This window comes from Mastigoproctus giganteus, chromosome 6, assembly GCF_048544385.1.
Source record: "Mastigoproctus giganteus isolate SK-2022 chromosome 6, ASM4854438v1, whole genome shotgun sequence".
NCBI lineage: Eukaryota > Metazoa > Arthropoda > Arachnida > Uropygi > Thelyphonidae > Mastigoproctus > Mastigoproctus giganteus.
Genome location: NC_143580.1, coordinates 15,277,764 through 15,296,608, shown reverse-complemented (window position 1 = coordinate 15,296,608; position 18,845 = coordinate 15,277,764). Strand labels below are relative to the sequence as shown.

Genomic DNA, 18,845 nt, shown 5'->3' with positions numbered 1-18,845 from the left:
ACTCTTGAAATGAGGACAGGGTTGTAAAAGTTTGGGAAATTATGGCAAGAGGTCATCATTTTTGACCCTCAGAATGATGGCTGATGAGTTGGATATGAATAAGGAGACAATTTGTGAAATTCTGCATGAAGTTTTAGGTGGTAGATGACTTCCATCAACCGGTGAAATACCACCACTTTGCTTATTGGAGGCTTGAAGTGGTGAAACCCATGTTTAGTCTCTAGAGCAAAGTTTCCGGCATCCCCCCTCCCCCCGTACTCCTCCTTCAACCCATGCACGGTACTAAGTACTATAGGTTTTGATACCTTTCGTGTTTGGGGTTTTCATAAAAAAAAAAAAAAAAAAAAAAAAGATTTAGGGGAAAAGGAAGGGCTGTGCAAAATTTGTGTTGCACAGCCTCATGGATGAGCAGAAGCAATGAAGAGCATCATCATGCAAAGACTTCATCTCCAGACTTGCCAAGACAAACCTAATTTTTTCACCTATGGTGTCACTGGAGATGAGTGTTGGGTGTCAGTATGACCCAGAGATGAAGCATCAGAGCATGCAGTGGTAAAAAAATTTTCAAAGTTTGTTTACAGAATTCTAGGATAAAGACTATGCTGCTCATGTTTTTCAACAAACAGCATGTGATCCAGAAGGAATTTTACCAGATTGGAAGAAAATCAGTATTGCATTCTACACACAGTTGCTTCAAAGACTATTGAAGTGCATTTCCCAGGTGAGGTCACAATTTTGAGAGTAAAGCAGCTGATTCTTGTCGCACGACAAGAGCCGGAAGTGCAAAACAGATGGAGCCAGTGCCTCCATCTGTTTTGCACTTCCATGCAGATCAACCATTCACCCTACTCTCCCTATGTAGCACCAGCAGACTTTTCCTCTTTCCCAAGGTGAAAACTGCTAACAAAGGAAAGATTTCAGGATGCATTAGTAGAGGCACATGATACAAGAAAGCAAGCTTATACAGCATCAGCCAAAAAAAAAAAAAAAAAAAAAACCCCTTCCCCATTTCACTGATCCATTCATTCCAAATGTTTGTCTAGTTCTTTCTTGAATTTATTTCAACTATCAACTTCCACAACAACAAATGGAAGTTTGTTCCAGCAATCAACTACCTGCTGGATAAAGGCAAACTTCCAAACATCTATTCTAAAACTCTTTCCTCAGTTTGAATCTATGCCCCCTCAGGTTTGTAATGTGAGCAAGAGCTGGGCATATCTGCAATAAGGCCTCTGAGGTTGGGATTATTCATACTACCAATTTTAGACACACACACCAACCGTTTATGACTGGTTGAATAATGAAATAAAATAAAATAAAATGATAGAAAAGACTGTAAAATAATATTTACAAAAAACTTTTAATCATTTACAAAAAACTAAACTATAACAAAAGTAAAATAAGTAAATAAGTTAAAATGCATTAAAATATAAATATAAAAGCAATAAAAAGACGATAAAAAAAACTAGAGCTTTCGGAGGTGTCTTCCTCCTTCCTCAGTAATAGTGAGACTTAAATGACACATCCTTAAATACCAGGTTCACGGCACACGTGGATGACCAGGCGCATACTCAGCATTCCTTTCACTTGTGCCGGAAGTGGGCTGGACACGTGGAAAATTAAAACGTTTGTCTCTTGTCAAAACCACCGCCTCAAAAAGGGGGTGAAGCCTAACTCCCCTGTCTCTGTTTATACTATTGTTACCAGAGGATCCAATCCACAGACTTTCCAGCCACTTGCGGTCCCAGAATCTGTGCGCCCGGTCAAGGATGACAGCGTTGTCGGGGGAGATCTGGTGTTGTTTTTCCCAATAGTGCTCGGCAATGGCGGATTTATTGAGCTCTGCGGTCCGTATCGCTCGTGAATGTTCTCCCAGACGGTCCTTGAGACGCCGTCCTGTCTCCCCCACGTAACATTCCCCACAATCCGGGCATGTGATCTCATACACGACCCCACTACTAGAATCCCTAGTAATGGGGTCTTTGACCTGTGACACTACTGTGTGCAACCTCCGGCCCGGAAGCTGCACACAGCGTGTCTGAAAGTCGCGAAGCATCCTCGCAATGCGATCTGACAGGCCCGGATAGTAGGGAACATACACTGTGGTAAGCGGTACAGGCGGAACTACCCGATTGGGCTCTTCCTCTCTGTTGTATTCATCAATGACCCTCTGGGGGTAACCGCACCTCATAAGATCCGTCGTGATTTGCCTAATTTCCTTCTCCCCCTCCTCAGGGGTACTGCAATGCGTTCTCACCCTACCCAAAAGTGCTCTGGCCACACTATTCTTATTTTGGACAGTCTGTGCCGTCCTATAATGTGTGTACTGGCCCCTACACATTGGTTTCCTATAAACCTTAGTTCTAAGTCTGGGGCCTTCCCTATATACCATTATGTCCAGAAATGGGAGGGTACCATCTATTTCTACCTCCGAGGTAAATTTTATGAAGGGGGAGAAACCATTGAGAAACGAGACCACATCTTCCTCTCTCCCCTTCCTTACAATAGTAAACGTGTCATCAACATATCGTTTCCACTTACGCATAGGGAACTCCAATCTTGCGAAAACCCTATTCTCAAATTCCTCCATAGCCAGATTTGCAACAATGGCGCTGATTGGAGAACCCATGGCTGTACCGTGAACCTGTTTATACATCACTCCTTGGAAAACCAAGGTTGTACTAGAAAGACATAATTCAACAGCACCACATATATCTTCTATGTTTAGGTGGGATCTAGCACTTAAAGTATTATCATTTTGTAAAGCCAACCTTACACATTCTAACCCATGTGCTATGGGGATACAAGTAAATAATGATATGACATCATCATCTCGTCCTCCCCTATTTCTTGACTCCTTACAAAGTTCACAAATTCCGCACTGTCTCCAATGACCAACGTGGACCGCCCCACAACTGGGGAAATCAGCTGCGCCAGATATTTAGATAAAGCATATGTAGGGCTACCAATGAAGGAAACTATGGGCCGTAATGGAACATTCTCCTTGTGTGTCTTAGGTAACCCATAAAATCTGGGCAGTCGACACCCTGTTGCATGCATGGACCAATACTTGTCCTTTGGAATCTTTTCCATCTTTAGCCAGGAAAGTAGCATCTTATTTACACGCTGTTCTAAGCTAGCCAAGGGGTTTCTGTGAACAATCTTATAAGTACAATTATCACCTAATAAGTCTAACGCTTTCTTGTGGTAATCTTCTTTGTTTAATACCACAGTTGATCTGCCTTTATCTGCTGGTAGGATTATAATATCTTCGTCCCGTTTAAGTTCTTCTAGTGCTTTCTTCTGTTTCGGAGTAAGATTTGGAGCAATCGTTTTTGCTTGGCCCAGGATGGCGACAGCTTTAACACGAATTTGATTAGCAATATGTTCAGGTAACTTGCTAATTGCCCTCTCAATACCCATAGATGTTTCGGTAATTGGAGGTTTAGGGGGTAGCAATGCAAACTTAGGTCCAAGAGCCAATAGTCTCTCTTGTTCTTGGGTTAACGATTTGTCACTTAAATTCTGAATAAAGTTGGAATGGTCGCTACCTCTAAATACAGTGGACTGCTCCTCTAATAATGTGTGAAACTTCCTAATATGTCTCTGTTTATAAGAATAGGTAATCCTATTCGTCCTCTCCAGAACTAACCTCTTCACACCTATCAGGTGTAGGGGGGACAATCTACTACTAATATCACCTAATGCTACATCAATCAATCTCCTACTATGTCTCAAGTCATCATGAATAGGGAAGTCATAGGGAAGGCCCCAGACTTAGAACTAAGGTTTATAGGAAACCAATGTGTAGGGGCCAGTACACACATTATAGGACGGCACAGACTGTCCAACATAAGAATAGTGTGGCCAGAGCACTTTTGGGTAGGGTGAGAACGCATTGCAGTACCCCTGAGGAGGGGGAGAAGGAAATTAGGCAAATCACGACGGATCTTATGAGGTGCGGTTACCCCCAGAGGGTCATTGATGAATACAACAGAGAGGAAGAGCCCAATCGGGTAGTTCCGCCTGTACCGCTTACCACAGTGTATGTTCCCTACTATCCGGGCCTGTCAGATCGCATTGTGAGGATGCTTCGCGACTTTCAGACACGCTGTGTGCAGCTTCCGGGCCGGAGGTTGCACACAGTAGTGTCACAGGTCAAAGACCCCATTACTAGGGATTCTAGTAGTGGGGTCGTGTATGAGATCACATGCCCGGATTGTGGGGAATGTTACGTGGGGGAGACAGGACGGCGTCTCAAGGACCGTCTGGGAGAACATTCACGAGCGATACGGACCGCAGAGCTCAATAAATCCGCCATTGCCGAGCACTATTGGGAAAAACAACACCAGATCTCCCCCGACAACGCTGTCATCCTTGACCGGGCGCACAGATTCTGGGACCGCAAGTGGCTGGAAAGTCTGTGGATTGGATCCTCTGGTAACAATAGTATAAACAGAGACAGGGGAGTTAGGCTTCACCCCCTTTTTGAGGCGGTGGTTTTGACAAGAGACAAACGTTTTAATTTTACACGTGTCCAGCCCACTTCCGGTTCCGGCACAAGTGAAAGGAATGCTGAGTATGCGCCTGGTCATCCACGTGTGCCGTGAACCTGGTATTTAAGGATGTGTCATTTAAGTCTCACTATTACTGAGGAAGGAGGAAGACACCTCCGAAAGCTCTAGTGTTTTTTATCGTCTTTTTATCGTTTTTATATTTATATTTTAATGCATTTTAACTTATTTACTTATTTTACTTTTGTTATAGTTTAGTTTTTTGTAAATATTATTTTACAGTCTTTTCTATCATTTTATTTTATTTTATTTCATTATTCAACCAGTCATAAACGGTTGGTGTGTGTGTCTAAAATTGGTAGTAAGAGCTGGGAAAATTGCTGCTATAGATAAAGGGATGTTGAGTGGGAGAAGACAGTGTTATTAGTGGAGCCCCCAAGGCTCAGTGTTGGGTCCATCGTTGTTTTCTGTATTTATTAATGATATTGATGATGGTATATCAGGCATAATGTTCAAGTTTGCAGACGATAAGAATATCGGCAGGGTTGTTAATGACACTGACAGTACGCTGGTGCAACAGGATCTAGAAAGGTTGAGTAGATGGGCTGAGAGGTGGCAATAATAACATTAGTCCACGTAGAGCAGTACCCATTGACCACCACTCTGTCTTCTCCAACTCAACCATCCTTTTATCCGTTGTAGCAACTTACCCTTAATGCCGTACTGCTCCAAATTGTACAGTAGCCTTCCATGTGCAACAGTATAAAAAGCTTTCCTGAAATCCAAGTATATGATATCAAAATTGTTATGTTAAAGACAAAGAAAATGTATCTGCTGGACTTGAACTTGGGACACCTTTGCTGACTCTTTTCAGAAACTTTTATAAAGGTTTACACCTTTATAAAAAGCAATGTGTGAATCACAGGGGCCTATACTCGCCAGATGTGAACCCCAGGGGGGCTCACATCTGGCAAGTATGGGCTTGGCACACCCAGAATCCTGAGCTGGATATCATCATTCTTCTCTTTCTTGGTGATTCCTTTCTCTCTCTCTCTCACTCAGGGTAACTCGGGAATTTTTTTTTTTTTTTTTTGGCTGGTGCAGCATAAGCCTCAGGCTTCCTTGCGCCATATAACTAATAATAATAATAATATATTAAATTGCTTTCAATCTGGTGGTGATTAATTTTAATAAAAATGAAACTCTTTTTTAACTCCTTCACTTTGCCTTTCAGCAAACTACAAATTAACAACTTGGTATGCTCCAGATATTTTATCTTTCATTTCTACTTATTTTGATTTGATTTTTTGTAACACTGTAAGTAATATTTTGATTTATTTATGGAATTCTATGTTTTGACTCTTCTGTGTCATAGCTATCTTTGGCAACATGAGGTTTTCTATTAAGATGGTAATTTGCATGAGTAGTTCCATTTGATCTGCCCTTTTATGGAAAGTATGGGATAAAAACAAAAATAAGAAAGCCCAAATAGCAAAGTAATATAAAACAGTTAAATTAAGCAAACATCAGCTAAATATAAGTAATATTGTAATATTGTAGACACCATAAACACTTTGCACTAACATTCCTCTCTATCTCGACTCATCAAGCTACTATACAGAAGTCGGTCATTATTTCAGTTATTTGACTCTCTTCAGTTTAGAGGAATGCCAACACATTATTACTGGATTATAAATTGCCTATTTATGCCATCCATGCCCTATACTAATTTTTTCTTATTTTTTTAAAATGCTCGAGGGAAAAATGTTATTTTAATATAACTTGTTACTTTAAATTATTTTACTATTGATGTGTAGTTTTTTTGCTGCATAGGTCAGTGATGTCAAACCTATTCTGTGTTGCTTTTATGAAAATAAGCTGAAACAAAAATATAACAATTTTTGCAATCCACAAAAAGAAAAAAAAAAAAAAGACTAAAAGTGGTCTTTTATTATATAAAATGTAACTACTTTAAAATTTCTAATGCTTACTTCGTTTCTATATAATTCTATGTATGATTATACTTGCAGTTTTCACCAAGATTACTTGATAGACAATAAAGCAAATTTGTCTTCAAATAAAAAAGAAAAATAAACTGTTTATCGGTAGCCATATGATATACCTGTATTTTACTATGTGCCATTTGTTTGTAAACACTATGATAAATGGAGATGTGGCATGAGTTATAATAATGATAGCTGTAATGTAGAAGGATATTCCACCTAAACTTAAGATTGTTGATTTTTAAATTAGTATTTAGGATTGTATATTATGGTTTTTGAATAAATAATACTACAGTAGTTTTAGTGGTAATAATATTTTTAGCATTCATCTGCAAAGATTGTGCAAAATGAATGTTCTGACATTCTTTTCTGCCAGTGATTATTTCAAGTTGCAGGTACAACTAAATGTAAAGCTAAATTATTTTAGATTTCCCATCTGTAAACATTTAGGTTCAAAAGAGTTAATACAAAGGATATTATAATTTTATTGATCTAAATGAAGTGTCAGGATGCAGGCATAAGATGAATATATTATAAATATTCATGACTGATTTAATAAAAAAAATTTAAATGCTATCCTTAGGAACTATTGAAATCAGTGGTCTCCTATTTACTCTTTTTATATTGTAGTATGATACACTGCATCATTTAATAATGGCTGTTAGACTAACAGACACTATAGTTGTGCACAAAACTATGCATTAAAGCAGTGCTTTTCAACCGGGGTGCCATAACAACATTCCAGGGGTGCCACATAATTTGGGTTTAAGTTACTTAAACTTATTATTTTTTTAATTGATATGTTTATTTCATTATAAAACGGTGTACAGTATCTTTTTAATTTTGTGGTGATCTATAATTGACGTTTACTTAGTACCTCTATATAAAGAATAAAATTATTATATACTGTGTATATATATAATTTGTATTAATAATGTAATTTTTATAATTATATTATTGTAATTATCATATAACATATTTTTTAATATTATGTGTGTATATATATATATATGATTCTCTCTGTCTCTGTGTGTGTGTGTGTGTGTGTGTGTAGAGAGAGAATCGGATCTAACAGGCAGAAAATTGAGTAGGGGTGCCGTTATTAAAAAAAGGTTGAAAACCACTGCATTAAAGTATGTTTATGAGGACACACAGAGGAGAGAGGATAACTTTTCATATTTATATTAGTATTAGAATTTCTTTGTGTCTACTTTGGTCTGTAGCAGATTTGGTAGGCAGTTGCATAAACAGCCAAGGGATAGGTGGGAGTTCATCAAGTTAAATCAGTCAAAAATTAACATAAGTGCTGATATCAGGTTATACTGAAACCATATACAGGAGGAGGTGCATTTATGCCATATGTAGTAGTACTTAATATATAATGCATTTAGTACTTAGGTGGTTGTGGTGATTTTGTAATGACTATTTTACTCCAGTTTAAAAAATTTATTTTTGCACTTGTGGATTGATTTTTTTCCCCCCCTCTCTTCTCTGTAATTTAATAATATGTGTTCTTAGACTGTTATTCATCTATTCATAGACTGTTAGATGTGATATACAGCTTTTAAGGTTCTAGTAGAAAAAGTACTATCATAAATAAATGAGTTATCTGATGCTCAAGAGTGATAGAAAATGTTAGTATTTCACTTACATTGAACAAGAAATAGTTGTTTCCAACATGTCTATATTTCTAAATAAAATGCTATATAGTTTAAAGAAATGATTCTCTTGAATAATAACAACTTAAGTTTTTTAGTGGTATGGTATACAGATAAATCAACATGGAAAAATTTCCGAATGTTGAACGAAGCAGTTCCTTCACTTGTCGACCAACGTGGGGAGGGGCACCATCTTGCATGAACACTATGGTCTCCTAGCATTGCCTTTCTTACAGAGCGGGAATAATGCCATCTCTTAGAGTGCTGTACTGTGCACTAGATACTGTATACCTTACAGGGCGATGAGGTGTAGACTCTTCAAAAAAAATGGTGCGATTATAAACTCTGCTGTGAATCCACATAATACTGTAATGTCTGGACTTTGTAGTGGTCTTTCATGCATAGCAGGTGGACGAGAATTTCCCCATATTTGGCAGTTTTGTGCACTTACAGCCCCATGAAGTGTGAAATGTGCCTCATCAGTCCACAAGATCATTCGAGCCCATGTATCGTCAAGTTCCGTACAAGCCAGAATTCGTAGAGCAAAGTCTATTTATTGTTGCTGATCACAAGACTCTAGTTCTTGCACTGTGTGAATTTTGTATGGGAACCAGCGTAAAATTATTCGAAGCACCTTACATAGACTAGACCGAGGAAGGTTCAAGTCTCTTGACACACCTCTGGCCCTACTGACTGGTAGTGTTTCACATTCTGACCATTGCAACCGCCAATTCATCCACTACCTCCGTTCCAATACGTGGTTGTCCCCTGCCTGGAATTACACATAACTCCCCGGTCGCTTCAGATTTCTTTATTAGTTTTCGAAGTCCCACTGACATCAAAAGTCCTTTACGCAAACCTTTAAGTTTCTGATATTCGTGTAGTGCTGCATTAGTGTTATTATTATTCTGGTAGAACAGTTTTACTAAGTGAGCACATTCCTTTTTTGTAAGAGCCATAATGGTTATCGACAGTGGCGTTGGCCTTGCTGCTTTTATCTAATAGGATGTCATTTGCATAAGCAGCGTGTCTTGAAGTAATGACAACTTTTACATATGTGTAGCGCCGTTTTCCCCTGGTGGGGAAATTTGAACTAAACTTTTTTTTTTCTACAAATCGTTTTTCCATACCCTAAATGATATAACCACTGATTTTTCACAGAGCTAACTCGAACCGTTTTGGCACTAGGGTCTCCTGAATAGGGAAACTTATTTTATAACCACCCAGTACTTTTACGTAGTAAAAAATAGATTGGAGGAACTGAAAAATTAGACAATTATTTTATTAGACATTTTTATTATAATATGTTGAACAATTTTAAGGTTAAGTAAAGTAACTGTAAGTTTAAGGGCTCCTTATGTGCTGTATTATAATGACTAAGTATATTAAAGTAGCACCACTTAATTTTCAGCACTCACCTCTTAACGAATCCACTTGGATGTGATTAGATTATAGAAGACACACAGTTAATAAGAATGAGAGACTTACTTGTACTAAATCATTACTGAAGTCTTGGCTCAATTTAAATTTTAAAAAATTAAACATGAAATTAATTTAAACCCATTAAAATATGCATGTAAGAAAGGGAATGTACATTCCATTCCATGGTTGTCAATTAAAATTGTAAAGGTGGGGGATAACCTTGAATAGATTAATTATTAATGAAAAGCCAATAGTTGTGCACAAGCAACTTTCGATATTCGTCTTCAGTTAGCTTTGAGAAGAGGAATGCGAATGTTATTAATAAGAAGAGTTATTACCCGAGATGCAATTCAGAGCATGTGTGATCTTTATTTGTGCCAAGTCCCAAATAGGGGATAGGTTGATTGGGAGTTTTGTGTTTAACATGTTCAATGACGTGTGCCGACGAAACCATTCAATAACTAAAGCCTCATTTTGAAGTATTTTATAATTAGATTCCAATTTAATTATAGTATTAGCTGAATTGATCAGTGGATTATGATTGTGGGAATGGACATGTTGTGTTAACTCTGTACTAGATAGGTCAGACTTAAAACTAACCTTTGGCAAGTCTTTGCAAACACAAATATAACCATAGTTTTTTCGTCATATAATAAACTAGGTTCCAAATTCAATGTGTATAGAACAACACACAAATACACTACACAGGATTATAATAATATATATCTAATTCAATGCCAAATTGACTGTAATGCCTGTTATATTGGGAGCACTATGACTAAATTCGGCACTTCCAAAATCTCCAATACGTGCGCGTATTATCATTTTAATAGTTAAGTTTTAAAACCCACCTTTACAATTTTAATTGACAACCGTGGAATGGAATGGAATGTACGTTCCCTTTATTACGTGCATATTTTAATGGATTTAAATTAATTTCATGTTTAATTTTTTAAAATTTAAATTGAACCACGACTTCAGTAATGATTTAGTACAAGTAAGTCTCTCATTCTTATTAACTGTGTCTTCTATAATCTCATCACATCCAAGCGGATTTGTTAAGAGGTGAGTGCTGAAAATTAAATGGTGTTACTTTAATAAACTTGGTTAAATAAAGTTTATTGAAGCTGCACTATTTTTCAGCTTTATAAATAAACAATGAATCCAGAGAGAGGTGTTTTTTTTTTTTTTCCCCCCCATATTTTTTCAGATTGTTGTGTAGCATTTAGTTATGTCTTTAACTTTGCACTTAACTTTTGCTGCATGATCATGAAATAGGTCATTCTCTGAAAAATATTCAAGTGCTTGGTCAGTTTTCTCAAGAGCTTCCTTTAATTTAATTATTAATTCCTCGTAACTGTGGGGACTCGGGGGACCCCCCCTGTATATCGTGGATATATAGTTCTGCTATTTGAATTTTAAAAAATGGCTATCAAGTTTTCAGTGGTAAAAAATAAAGAAGAATAAGCAAACATGTACCTAGCAAAATGTTTATTCATATTAGGTGTAAGTTTGCGATTTTTTTTTTTGTATATATTTTTTTTTTTTTACCACTTAAAGTGCCATGGCCATTTTTAAAATGCAAATAGCCCTCCATAACCAGACACATTTATATAACTTTTAATTGTTCTCACAAATCCTTAATTTATTGTGAAAGTATGACTCTCGTGTTATGAAATGCTCATGCATGCAAAGTACAAGAATGAAGAAATTGAAAAATAAATATAACTGTGTGAAAAGAATAATAATCAGATGTCTCATGTAAAGCAGAAGAGGCAAACATTGCTGGAGTATATAATTAGAGATGAGTGAAATTAGTATGGGAATAGTATTAGTGTAAGGATGTTTTTCATGGAATCTCATGGAGCCCTCGTACATCTAGATGCATTCTGAATGCTTAAAAACTACCTATCCATCGTGGCTTACCAGGTATACCTCTTCATGACGACTGTTATCTCAGATGGCACGGGTGTTATACATCAAGGTAATGCACCCTGCCATGTTGCTAGTATTCTTTGAAAGCGGTTTCCCAAGCATGAAAGTGACTTCCAGGTGCTATTTTGGCTACCAAATTCGCCAGACATTAATCCCATAGAACAGGAGTGGCCTATTTAATTTGTGATGTGATCTACTTTTTTCCTTCAAAATGTGCCTTGATCTACCATCTCAAAAATTACATTGCACAAGGTGCACAAATCAAGGGATGACTGTATATTTAAAATTTGTCGTGATTGACCTAAATTAAATCCGCGATCGACTTGTTGGCCACTCCTGCCATAGAACATCTCTGGGATTATGCAGATCAACAGATCCAGCATTTATACCTCCACCACAAACCATCACACACCTACAGGACGTAATCCTGATGATGTGGTACAACATACCTCCTGCAACATTCAGAATCTGTGCCATGGCCTGTGGTGGCAGTGGTACTGGAGGCAAGAGGAGGATGTAGCAACTGTGGAGTGGCTGGTCATAATGTTTTGACTGGATAGTGTATATATGGTACTTAAAAAAAAAATTATAGTATATTAATATTTTTTTCATTACACATTTCTTGTGTAAATGTCTGCAAGAAGATTTAGCTTGGGACACATGGGAACAAGTTGGTGGTGTTTACAACATTGTGCGGCAGCAATATTTTACACAAGGCCAACATTAAGGGCAGGTGAACTGAGTGATTGTATGTTAGGCTGCCATTTAGTCACTTTTCATACTGGTACTGCATGAGGACATTTTTCACCCTTGGGATGGCTGTCATTTTGAACACTTCTACTGTTGGCTCTATCATTGTCATCATGTTGAGGAATATATTCGTTGTAAATTCCTGATCTAACATGCAACAATTATACTTTACTCAAAAGAAATTTTACTAAATAATCTTGTTGCCTGAGAGCTCAGTTAAATTATTGGTTTCTACTAGCCAGAGAAAAATTTACTGGACAATATTCTACTGTATAAATCTACTATTAAAAAGAAGCTATTTTTAAAATGATTTTTTAAAAAGATCTGAAAAGGTTATAAACTTTTCGGAAAAGCTATCCGTGATATGTATATTCACTTAGTCAAATTGAAAAATCCTGCTCATCTCAGATGGTTGTGAGAACATGCAGTTACATGTAACATGTTGTCAATTACGCCTATTTTAACTGTTAGAGTAAGCTAGTTTCCAGTGATTTTCATATTAGTGTTAGAATGGCTAAATGATAAAAAAGAAAGTGGACTTTTCCTACTATATTCGATCGTTCAGATATTCGATCGTTATTGACTCAAGTATACCTCTGATGGCACATCCAGTCACTTATGACTGACCATGCAGATGTTGATGATTTTGGCCTTAGATGTATCATGGACACATGATGCTTCTTTGAAGATTGTTCATGTTGATCACCTGAGCTCTCCTGTTAACACCTCATTTTTTTTTCCAAAGTCCTGCTTGTTTATGTAATATAATTTGTATTGTTTTTACATGCAGTGCCTCCCAACCAGCAGTAGTTCAGGAATTGGTTCCAGTGATCATAAAGTTAGAATCACACCATTGAAGTCACAAATAGTAGAAAGTGAGCAAATTATGTCATCATGGGTGCATCCTTTACCCAAAGGTAACATGATAATTTGTGTTGTATTGTTGAAGTCACCAAATAATAGGAAATGAGCACTGGGTATATGACTATCATTTATCCAAGCCAACACCTGACATGGGAGTGCACTTGCAGTTTAGGACATTCTTTACTTTCATTTTATTTTATTTCAGCATATAGTTTTTTCTAACATGATCATTTGTATTGAATTGTTGTGTTGTTGAAGTCAGATAGTAGGAAGTGAGCACTGAGCATGATTATTCAGTCAGTGACTGGGCATGTGACTACTAAGCCAGCGACTGACTCAAAATGCACTTGCAGTTTAGAACATTCTTTACTTTCATTTTATTTTATTTCAGTATATATTTTGTTCTTCTGACATAGCTGAGTGGTTTGTCAGTAAGGCACGAGAGTGCCATTGCTCATTCATAAGTTTTCAAGCTAACATGACTGCAAAATATGGTTAATGATTGTATTCATTGTTGAAATGATTAATTGTAAACCCCACTGACCTGATGGTGGTGATGATGGAATATAAACAGACTATTATTATGTAATTTTATTGTTCAGTGTTTTTTTTTTTTTTTGTAATTAATACCACTGAAGTTGATTTTGCAAGAGGAACTGGAATGTAGTATGGTAATAAAAATAGTTATTGTCATTTATGTAAAGTGGTTTTATGTTATGTGAGTAATAATAAGTGTTTAAAAAATAATAAAATATAGACTTTATATTGCTTTCAGAAGTTCCATGGGATTGGGATTTTCATACTTCGGAGTGAGGGTCTATATCTTATTGTCTTGGTGACTTAAGGTGTAGTGGAGCGTGTATGCTTCACCCAAGGTAACAATTTTCTGTCTCTCTTTTGTTGTATATATTTATGTAAAATGCTTCAAATAATATAGAATAATAATTTGATAACTTTAAGTGAATTGAGGAAATAAGTAAATTATAAAAGTAAAATGTCAAGAGCTGTTTTGCTTTTATAATTTATTTTAAAGAGGATTACACTTTTGCTGCATAATGTATTTTTTCCTATTATGGATCATCATTTAAATTCTACACTAACTGCAGCCAGTAACCTGTTAGGATTTACCATTTGCTACCGTTGCTAAGTAGATTTTTGATGATAAAGGAGTATTTTAAGACTTACTTGAGCAAAGTAAAGAATAAGGATCCCACCTCCCCCATTTTTTTATTGTTCAAATTGTCAGACTAGATTTAAAATGAATATAATTTACAAAATTTAGAACTGAGGCTGTGAAGCTCTGAGTTATCTTAAGCTACATTTCTTAGTTGTGAAATTACAGTGAGTGGGCATGTTTTATGTGCTTTCATTTACTTTTTAATCTTGCAGATTGAAACACTTTTGGGTCATGTTTAAGTAGAAACATAATTTTTGTTATCTGCTTAACTTCTGTAATTATTTTATAAGTTTCATTCTTACCTTAATAATGGTTGTTGCATGATTAACTTTGAATTCCTTGGTTCAATTGTTTTTCATGGGATGCCATGACTTTGATGGGAATAACTGTGGGCAATTATTCTCCAACCTACCTTGGAAACCATGATTTCATTGTCTGTACAACCTTTAGCTTGTATCCTAAAGTCAATCTGGCAGATAATCTTAGTTCACCTGATGATTTGTGTTCTGTGTCCCAGATGTCAGAGTATATTGATCTTAAACTAAAGTTTGGTGCATTGCTGGATGGAATTGAGTTGATGGCCTAAAGAGAAATATGTGGGAACTCATCAGGGACTTAAGCATCTAGTGACCTGTCATGTGATGCAGATTCTTTTCAGGCCTCAGAAGATTGGTCAAATTCAGATTAATTGCTCTCTGTTCAGCTGGATTTAGGGTTATATCTGCTGGGAGTTAAAATTGATGTTACAATGTTAATTGCACATGGAAAAATGTTGTAAGTTAGTTCAGAATGTGTCTCTGTAATTCTTTCCAGCCATAATAAGAGGGATTATATGCTGAAAGTCAAGTAAACTTCAGACTTAGGAGAGACTGCAAGCCTCTTTTAGGGAAATATTTTTCTCAACATGGCCTGTCATGTTAGGCAGAAGGAATCTGTTTTGTAGAAATGAAACTTATTTGAACGTCTTTGTTGATATCATTGAGGAAGTTTTTATGCATTTAAGGAAGCCTCTGTTTGGTAGTGATGTTTGGGGGTGGGGGAAGGATAATATAAAGCTTTTTGACGATATATGGGTCAAAGTAATGTTTTAACATATCTAAAGGGCTCTTACTGGTATTAGAAAGGTATGCCAAGGACAGCAATGTTAAGTTTAGGGCAACAGGCTTAAATAAGTTTAAGGGGATTACCAGGATAGCAAGCAGTACTAGAATACTTAGTCTGAACTTTGTTAATGGTGTTGTTAATAAAATGAGTGAGTGAAATCCTACTTAGGACAACTAACATTGACCTAATAGCAATGATAGAAATTTGGTGTAATCCAGAAATAGGGGATGATGGGTTTTACTGCAATATGTATTCAGGAATATTAGACAAGATAGGAGGTTTGGGGGGGGGGGGTCCATGCTTACAAAAAAAAAAAAAAGAAAAAAGTGCAACGAAAGTATTACCAGATATCAAATCTATGTATTCCAGTATAGAAACTGTGTTGAGTGAGGTAGTTGTAGCAATGCAAAAAGGGAAAACAAGAGTGGAATATGGTATATTACAGATCAGAATATTGTGAAGATTATTATGAGGGCTCTGTATACAGATTGAGTGGGCAAGCAAATGTGAATGCTTTGTTATAGATGATTTTTATTGATTGGATCATGTGGAAACTCACCATTGGAGTGTTTTCACAGAGACCATGACATTATATGATAGTAATGAATATTACTGTTTGGTTGCAGCAAGATGAGGCAACTTGTCACACACCCAGTGACATAGTAGGCTTTTTCAACAAAAGAGCAACTTTTTCAGTGATTGTTTTATTTGTAAAAATATTTGGCCCTCCAAGATCCTCAGATTTAATATTGCTTTATTTGTGGGGCTTGTTGAAAGGCAAATTGTATAAAAATGATCTCTATACACTTTGTTACAATTTGGAATAAAATTGCAAATGCAGATATTCAAACATTACAAAAGGTGCCATTGAATATGATGAAAAGATTTTGTGCATATATTCAAGAAAGTGAACATTTTCAGTGTTTTTCAATGACTTTTTATAATTACTTATCATTATAAATACTGATATTTGAGTTGGACAACTTTTGAATCATCCTGTATAATGGAACAATAAACCTCCTTCCTAGATCTAGCAACCTTCATGTGTGGTTGCATTATAACACGCAAGTGTCCCTTCATTTACATCCTTCAGCTCTATCTCCTCCATATTATAGGTTATTTGTGGGTTTTTCCCAAATGTAGAACTTTACATTTAGCAGCAAAAGTTTAGCCAGCAGGTTGATTGCTGGAACAAACCTCCATCTGTTACTGTAGGAGTTGACAGCTTAAATAAGTTCAGGGCAGAACTAGACAAACGTTTGGAGCGAATGGATTGATGAAATGGGAAGCGGTTTTTTTTTTTTTTTTTTTTTTTTTTTTGCTGATGCTGTATAAGCTTGCTTTCTTGCATCATATGCTAATAAGATGTAACTGCCATTTCTCCAACCATCCATGAAGCTTATTCCCAAATCATTCTGAAAGAATTCTGCCTGATTTTTCACCATTAAACATCCCAGCCTTAATATCATCTGCAAATTTTAATATCATACCCTTCATTCCTTATTCAATATCACTCAAGAAAATTAAATTAGTTGCTTCAGTGCCAAACCTACCTAAGGGGCTCCATGTGTAAACAATAGCTCATGAATGAGTGACTATTTATAACAATCCTCTGCTCCCTGTCCTTTAGCCATCACTCAGTCCAGCTTCAATAATAACCTCCTGTGTGAGAGTGTGAAATTCTTTGCTCATCTAGTATATAGCATTAATATTGTTTCTTGTAATGAACTCCTGTGTGACCAGGTCACCGAAGTTTATCATATTGGTCAAGTGGGATTTCCCTTTAGAAAGCCACATTGTGTCAATTTAAGATATTATACTTTGAAGATGATCATTTTATTAGCCCTATCAGTTTCTCATGGCTTATTTACACTCAAGCGTGACAATATCTTTACCAATTCATTTTGAGTCTTGACCCCTGCCATTGAGATCAAACTGACCAGTCTATAGTTACCCATCTAAGTGTTAGTTTTACCTTTATGGATTAATGAAATGTTGACACTTTTCCAATCCATAAGTCCAAAGTTGATTTCATAATTAATCCTAATGATTTGATAGATTTTTTTTGCAGCCTTCTTCAGTGTAACTGGATAAATATGCCACTATCCAGAACCCTACTCAATTTCAAGCTCAGTAGTATTATCTGTTAATCTCTACTCTGTTATGTTAGTATCATACCAGTGTACTAGGTGCACTAGCTGCTTGGGCACTGTTATACTATATACCTGACAAATGTTCAGGTACACTAGTGTTCCCCTATTATTGGCCAAAAATTTGTGCAGATCTTTGGAGTATTTTTCAGGCACTCAATTCTGTTATTAATTGTTTGACTATAAAGTTACTTTTGCAAATCTTTTAAGTACCACTCAAAGAGAATGATATTCTGTATACCTTTAAGCATATAATATATTTTTTTAAAGCAGCTAATGTGGTGGAATATAAAAAAAATATATATATATATATACAAGGTGTTGGCAGTCAAGTTCCCTGACGGGTACTGTTGCAGTCATGTTAACGAGTTTGAAAATAAACAGAAGTGGTGTGTTGTAGTTCAAACTTCCTTCAACAGATGGTGATACAGAGATTATCTAGTAGGCTGGCAGGTTGCAAGCAACAACCAGTTTCTTTACTAGCATTAATGTTCCATATTACGATTTTGCAGCAATGAATGAATATCAAATTCTACTTTAAACTAGGAAAATTTGCAACAAAAACTTATGAAATTTTAAAAACTGTTTATGGTGATGAAACGTTAAGTCATATCAGTGTGTTTGAATGGTATAAGTGGTTCAAAGATGGACTTGAGGATGTTCGCAATGGCCCAAGAAGTGTACATCTGTCAACCTCACAAAATGAGAACAGAGTTGCAAAAGTTTGGGAAATTGTGGCAAGAAATCGTTGTTTGACTCGCAGAATGGTAGCTGATGAGTTGGATAATGAATAAGGAGATGATTCATCAAATTAGGCATGGAGATTTAGGGAAAAGGAAGGTCTATGCAAAATTTGTGCCACACAGCCTCATGGATGAGTAGAAGCAATGAAAAGAGTCGTCATGTGAAGACTTCATCCAGACTTGTTAAGACAATCCTAATATCCTCAACTGTATTGTCACTGGAAACAAGTGTTCGGTGTTCCAGTATGACCCATAGATGAAACATCAGAGCATGCAGTGGATTTAATCATCACCAAGGCCCAAAAATTTTTGTTTACAGAAGTCCAGGATCAAGACAATGCTGATCATATTTTTTCAACAAACAAGGTGTGATTCACAAGAAATTTGTACTTGAAGGGGAGGGAGTTAATGCTGCATTTCTATGTACAGGTACTTTGAATACTATCAATATATTCACTATTTACAAGGTGAATTTATTACTTAGCAAAATTCACAACAGATGGAAGTTTATTCCATCAATCAGCC

The 18,845-nt window shown here is 36.3% G+C and overlaps 1 protein-coding gene across 2 annotated transcripts in view; it reads left to right on the top strand.

Moving 5' to 3' along the window:
* LOC150083967 (uncharacterized) overlaps window positions 1–18,845 on the top strand; it is a 276,752-nt gene that overhangs the window by 41,044 nt on the left and 216,863 nt on the right. For both annotated transcript variants that reach the window (XM_090374975.1, XM_090374976.1), the window contains exon 2: window positions 13,922–14,021. The gene's annotated coding sequence lies outside the window, so the exon portion shown is untranslated. The remainder of the gene's footprint in view (window positions 1–13,921; window positions 14,022–18,845) is intronic.